Here is a 7,019-nt window from a genome sequence, read left to right as displayed (position 1 = left end):
AGGAATGCCACTTGTACATTATGATATTACCCCATCCAGTAGGTGAAAGAACCGAGAATTGTGGGAGGAGTGGAACCCTCCTGGTGTGAGTTACTGTGGTTTAAGTTTTGTCTGCATCCATCCTGAGGTAGCAGTTAGCTAAAGAAAAGCTGACTATTACTTCCTTCTCTGTCACCTAGTGGTAAGGCTCAATAACATCTGGCTAGTATGAGCTACCACAGTATAACATTTATCTGTTCCTGAGCCCCAGTTCAGAGTGCAGCCATATCATCTAGCCTTTGACATCAGAAATTTGATGGTGGAGAGAGTATACCGGTGTTAATTGCTGTGCAACTAATTCTACTTCTGCTTACTCCATTGTCAAATTTCTGGGCCCATGGTCTGAATTTGGAGCATGTAGCTTTATAATCTGGCCTGCAAAGCTGTCCTTAGAGCCAGAAATGTGGCAGGCGGTTGAGCAGCAGCTTCTGGAGCTCTAGGAGCTGTGGCAGTTAACTCTGCTGCTGCCAAATTTCTGGCCTTGCTGGCCAAATGACATGGCTCTGTGCTCCAGATCCACCCCATGGCCTGACTGACCCTGATTGAGTCATCCAACCCTGACACTTCTGATCTGAACTTAATGTTATATCAGGGTTGAACAGGAGAGAACAGAGGTTAGGAGGAAAGATTGCTGAAGCGTCCATAGAATATCTGACATCACCTTCCTGGACCATGCTTAACTTGCCTCAGCATGTGAGATTTACAAGGCTTAGACGAAAAAATATTGGGGTGTATGTGTGTGCAAAATTTGATAAAATTCAGAAGTGACACATGTTCTGGCTAGAATTTCAGCAAAATTAGGTTTGCAAAACCAAGGATTTGAATTAACTCAGCATTCTGTGATGGCCAGACACAAATATTTTGTGATCATAAAACCTGAACGCATGTGGAACTGATTAACACTGCCACCATAGTCCATATAGCTTTTTCAACATTTTGTCTCAAGTGCAGACATTCAGGAGGTTAAATAGGTTTTGAAATGGCCACCCAATTTAAACTTAGCTCGTTCTGGTGCTGACCTTACACTTACAGACCGTGTCTCAGTGACTGACAATCAGTCTAAACCTGTAACTGTACAGAAGCTCCATGCACACAAACCGGTCTAAAAATTGCAGAAGCAAGTTTAAGATAAACTTGGATCTGTGTAGTATCAAACTTATTCAATTTAGGTCAAACTGGATCATGGAACTTCTGTACACTTTCCCTGTGCAGCCCCAGGGCTGAGAGAACCCAGTCACTGGCCCCAGCCCCAGGGCTGCTCTTTTCACACCCCTCTACCCCCTGCACTGGACTATTTTTTGCTCCTCTGGCCCTTGCTCCCTCTTTCCTCCCCCTGACCAGCCACCCTTTCAACCCCCATCCCTCAAGCCACTTGGTGCAGCCACCTTTATTACTGTTTGCTGCTGCAAGAGCTGAGCAAGTAAGTCTCAGTAAGGGGAGGGGAAGGGGAGAGACGAGGGTGTAGGTTCACTGGATGTTGCACCTTCCTCCCATCCTCTGGCAGACCACTTCTGGGTTGTGCCTCCTTCCCATCCCGCAGCGGATCTCTCCACTAGTCCCCCCCATCTGGACTTACCTGATGTCGGGCAGCCATTTTGAATTGATTTAACTTCCCCCTAACGCCCCAAATGTCTGTACTTGGCCATTATGCACAGGGGCCCCCTCCCCCTCTCCTTCCCTTCTTCTCCAGCGTGGCACTGCCTGATGGGCCTGACCCTCTGATGAACTGAAGCACTGGCCATTCCTCCATACAACTTACAGTGATGGCACATACTGATGATGTGACTGCTCCTAGTATCTACCCAGGAACTGGGAAGGCCTTCTTGAGGAGATTGAGGCACAACTATAGTGGTGGCACTGGTGCCTGCCCAGCCTCTCCTACCAAGTCTGGGTCTTTGTCATCAACAACTTGGCAGCTGATACTCTATGTCACAGGTATGCCATCCTTGACCTGCAAATGATCCTGCTTAAGAGGTTCCAGAAACATTTTGTGGACTTCTGAAACAGGCAACACTGGCTTCAGCAGGCTATCCTGTACCTACCCACCAGCAAGGGAGTTCAGATGCTAATAAAACTGACAAGCAGCAAGGCTGTCTTCTGCCTGCAAGCCTTCAGTGCCTGATTTTTGTTGGGGAATGTTTCCCCTGGCTACAGCTGGCCCTTGCTTTCTTGTGTCAGGTGGGGGACCTCAAACCGTGGGAATTTTTCCTGTCGTATCCCGATCACCTCCGCTGGGACACTCTGCTGTCCTTATACTGCAGCATCTTCAGGCTTGGCAGATTTACCTCTGAGATGCCAGGGCAGGTGATTCCCAAAGCTGGTACAGGAGCCCCTGATGCAAAACTTGGTCTTGTAGCAGGGAGTGCCGAGCTGAGCCTCTGGAAGCCTCTTTGCTTTCTTGGTCTGGCCACACACCTTAAAGCTGACCCACCTCTTCAACTTAGCTTGGTCCACCTGGCTTTCAGCCAAATCTCTGGCTGATTGGCTGGGCCTATGCTGGCCATTTTGCTCTGCACGTTTTGACTGAAGTGAAAGCTGTCCTTCCCATGGGTGTGCTTGCCACCCTAGAAACCCACCTCTGCCTGTGACAAGCCCTCCCCATTGGCAGCTCACTAGACAACCTCCCTCTATTGCTGTATTTCTCCAGCTGTGGACATCAGTGAGAATGGCAAGCCCAGCACTCACCTGTCCCTCCTGTGCCCAGCAAGAACAGTGGAGGGATCTGCCTTGAGAGCCTATCTGGGAAAGACCTGTACACATGGAGAGTCAAAGTGTGTCACGACTGTGTCCTTGCTGCCTGCCTTCAGATGACTTGAAGGTGATGCCTAGTGGCATCAGCACCAGAGCAAGCCTGTCCAACCTGGGGCGCCCTTTATAAGCTACCCATCGCCAAGAGAACTGTTGCCTTATGTCCACCACTTAAACCTGGTGGCACTGGCAGCCTGTACTTTCTGTGAAGAGCAGGTGCAGAAGACTCTTCCATATTTTCATGAACTGTCCCCTCCCTCCTGGCTACTGCTCCCCTTTGCTGCCCTCAGCACTCTTTAGCATGCTGGACTTGGACTCTTCTGAAATTGTATACATCTGCACTGTCCCATACTGAGGAGCCAGGGGGAGTGTGATCTTCCTGGCTGATAATCCTGCTGGGCCAGGCCAAGATGGCAAGCCTAAAAGCTGCAGAAACCAGCTTTCAGGGGCTGGCTCCAATGATGCTCTCCAACTTTTCTGCTTTTTGGTCTGGGTACATGTCACATTTGAATTTGAAATTTCACCTTTCAACAAAACAGGAACCAGTTTGTCTCATGTTGGGTCATTGATGGGGCCCTCTGCAAGGAAGAGATGGATAGTTGGTCCTACATGTGTCATCATCGGCAATCCTTCAATTTGAGGATGATCTCTACCACAGCTCATTGATGGGTCTTCAGATGACTTGAGAGTTCAATCTTTGAGCTATGGACCCATCTGCAGAAGTTGCAGGTCTTTTCACAGAGGAGAGTAGACTGCAGGCTGAGATTTCTTTCCTTTTCCTTTCTCTGCTTCGAAGGCATGATGCTTTATCTCAGAACTGGCTGCTACTTGATTGAGGTTGTGGCACCATTGGAATGGGTTGGCAGCCAGCTTCTCCTAACTTTCTATGTTGGCATCCATTTTCTTGATGTATGCTTTCAATATATCCTTGTAGTGTTTCCTTTGGTCACTGGAAGATTTCAGGTCATTACTAAGCTGGGAGCAAAGCACCCATTTTTGGGAACTGAGTCAAGCGTCCACATACAGTGTCCAGTCCAATGAAGTTGATCAGGATCACCAACTCCAATGTTGGTAACATTGGCTTTAGCTAGGATGCTGGTGTCTGTGGGGTGATCTTCCTATTTAATGTGGAGGATTTTCCAGAGGCATCTTGATACCTCTCCAGGCTCTTGAAATGACGGTGGTAGGTCACCCGCATTTTGTATTCATACAGGAGGGTGGGGATGATGACTGCGTTGTACCCCTCGATCTTGGTGTCTTTCTGGAGATCACAATCACAGTTTCCTGAAGGAGGTGCTTGTGCATCAGATCCTGTGCACTGTTCACTTTGAGAGATGGGGCTACCAAATGTTCGACTACCTTTAGGGTTTTTTCTTCAATGCAAATTTTGGTGTGTGTGTGGGGGGGGGTCACATTTGTGGCATGGGGCAGACTGATAGAGCACTTCAATCTTCTCGATGCTGAGAGAGAGGCCCAAAGTTTGGTAGGCTTCTCTGAAAAGATCCAGTGTGATCTGGAGGTTTTATTCAGTGTGCACAAAGGATGGCACAGTTGTTGGCATATTAAAGGTCAAGGGTAGTTATTTTGAATACTTTGGTCTTTGAGCAAAAAACCCAGATTGAAGAGCTCTCCATCCATTCAGTGTTCAGTGCCAATTCTGGAAGGAAGGCAGTCCTTAATGAGAAGTAGGATGACTGTCAAAAAATGGAAAACAGGGTTGGGGCAATGATGGATCCTTCTTTGATCCCAGTTCTGATGCCAAATGGATCCATGTCCAATCTGCTACATAGAATGGTTGCAGTTATCTAATAGTTGAACAGTCCCAGGACCGTGATGCCCTTTTTAGGACATCCACATCTGGCCAATATTTTCCACAAGGCTTCATGATCAATGAAGGCCATATATAGGTCCTGAAGTTGTTTCTGACACCTGTCTTGAACCTGGTAGGCAATAAATATCATGCCAGTAGCCCTACAGGATGGTCTGAAACCACACTGGGATTCTGGCAGGACTTCTTCAGCAAGAGGTAGAATACAGTTCAGGAGGATGCGGGCAAGGATTTTCCCTGCTGTGGAAAGGAGGGTGATACCTTGATAGTTCCCATACACAAATTTATCTCCTTTCATGAATATAGTCATGATGTTGACATTCCTCAGATCCCCCAGGGATCTCTTTGTTATTCCAAATTCGAGGAATAAATTCATGAAGTCTCAGTACCAGTTCCTTGCCACCAGCCTTATAGATTTCAGCATCCAGTTCAGTAGATTTAATGTTTTTGGTTTCTTTGATGGCATGTCAGACTTCTAGAATAGGAGGATTGGAGAGGGATCTGCTTTCAGAGTGTCGGGATGGATGGACTCAGCTGTGGTATCCATCACAGTTGACTCATGGTTCAAGAATGCCTCGAAGTGCTTTTTCCATTTAGCTTGGATAGATTCATTGTCTTTGAGGAATGTAAAGCCAGCCTGTAATTGTAAAAAAGTAGGGCCATGGGAAATTGGGCTGTAGATAGCTTTTGTTGCCTGGAAAAATCTATGCAGATCATGTTTGTTAGCATAGACCTGGATCTCCTTGGCTTTGTCTTGCTACCACTGATTTTTGATTTCTGGATTCTCTGTTAAGCTTCAGCTTTGAGGAGCTGATATGCCACTTTGTTCTGCTGAGATGGTGTCATTTTGCCAAGCAGAAGGAGCCTTTCTCTTCTGGTCAAGGAGGGCTTGGATCTCAGTGTCACTTTCATCGACCTGATCTTGTTGTTGACAGGTGGTGTAACCAATGGATTCAGCACAGGCCAGATGGATGGTGGTTTCATACCTCTTCCAGAGTTCCTCAGTGTTGCCTTCATTTGTGGATAGGGCAGAAAGCTTTACATGGAGACGCTGTTGGCAATCCTTACAGACATTTGCATCTTGAAGAGATTTGGTGTTGAGTCCTTCACGTGGCTTTTGGCTGTGTTTGTTGTTTCAGAGCAAGGTGGATGTTCATAATGGATCTGACAAGATGGGAGATTGGCTAGCTTGTATAGTAAAGGTTTAAAAAGTCTCTCTCTGCCCCATTTCTCTCTCCCCCTCTCCTCCCCATCTCTCTCTCTCCCCCTCTCTTTTCTACTCTCCTCCCTGTCTTGCCCTTGCTCTTGCCCCTTCTCCATTCTTTGTATACACTGCATAGGATTCTTTTGGATGGACAGTACTGTAGCAGTTGCAACCTTCCTTTCCAATAGATGTAGATGCTGAGGGGAGAGCAGAACCAGGAAATAATTATGATACAAGTTCTAAAGGCTGACCTAGCAGGAACTTGATCATTAGGGCTTGATTTCCATAGACTGGTTGAAAGCCAATCTGCTATATCAGTACAAGTAACATTTATTTCAAGCATAAATCTGGAATTGCATATCTGGCTAGTCAAGTGCATGTTGTAACTGGCCTTGTGCATGCTTTGTTTAGGTGTACAATATTTTTTTTTTGTGTATATAGCTGAAGGTCTTTTTGAAAAATCAGACCATGTGCAAGTAGTTTAACTGACTGAATATTGCAAAAAGGTGGCTTTTGACATGCAGTAAATCACATGAACATACAACAGTCATTTCTTGCCCTTACCCAAATTATAAAATGGAAACTGTATGCCCAAGTGAATAGCTTGGTAAATTCCCCATTTACAAATCCAGTAGGTTGATTTGTATGTCTGGTTTGCTTAAACAAACAGGCATACAGTAAAAGCATATATTTTGTGGCATAGTTATTTATTGGATGAATGGTAGTCCTTGATAGACAGTGAGCCTTATAATCAGAGATGTTCACTCAGAACAATAAACTCTCATTGTTTTGCTACAGTGTAATGAATTAGCTTAGTCACCTATCACTCTTAGTGTGATGTGATTTGTTTTCTGGCTGTTGTTAATATTCTGAATAAAAGCTGTTGTTGCTTATGGAACTGGGAGAGTGGTTCTGAAGGCTAGGAGGAGGGAGGAAATAGACTGAGTTGTTAAAATATAGCAAGAAGATTCCTGTACTCTTTCATGTCAGACCAAGATGTCTGGCACTGTGGGCAGTTACAGAATATGCAGGAATAGGTGATGACCTACTTATACGTTCTCCCTAGTAACTACTGAAAGCATCACTTTCTAACCTGAAAGCATGCTACTTATCAAGCTAACATTTATAGCACATACGTTGCCTATGGAACCAGCATGTTCAAATGCAGGCTCAGCCATGAGATGATCATTGCTTACTGTT

The 7,019-nt window shown here is 45.8% G+C and overlaps 1 protein-coding gene across 4 annotated transcripts in view; it reads left to right on the top strand.

The window, feature by feature from the left end:
* The window catches only part of ARHGAP10 (Rho GTPase activating protein 10), a 221,633-nt gene that overhangs the window by 95,247 nt on the left and 119,367 nt on the right, over positions 1-7,019 (top strand). The gene's annotated exons all lie outside the window — the stretch shown is intronic.

This window comes from Alligator sinensis, unplaced genomic scaffold (assembly GCF_000455745.1).
Source record: "Alligator sinensis unplaced genomic scaffold, ASM45574v1 scaffold169_2, whole genome shotgun sequence".
Taxonomy (NCBI): Eukaryota; Metazoa; Chordata; order Crocodylia; family Alligatoridae; genus Alligator; species Alligator sinensis.
Note: the sequence above shows the minus strand (reverse complement) of the source record. Positions and strands in the feature narration are given on the sequence as shown.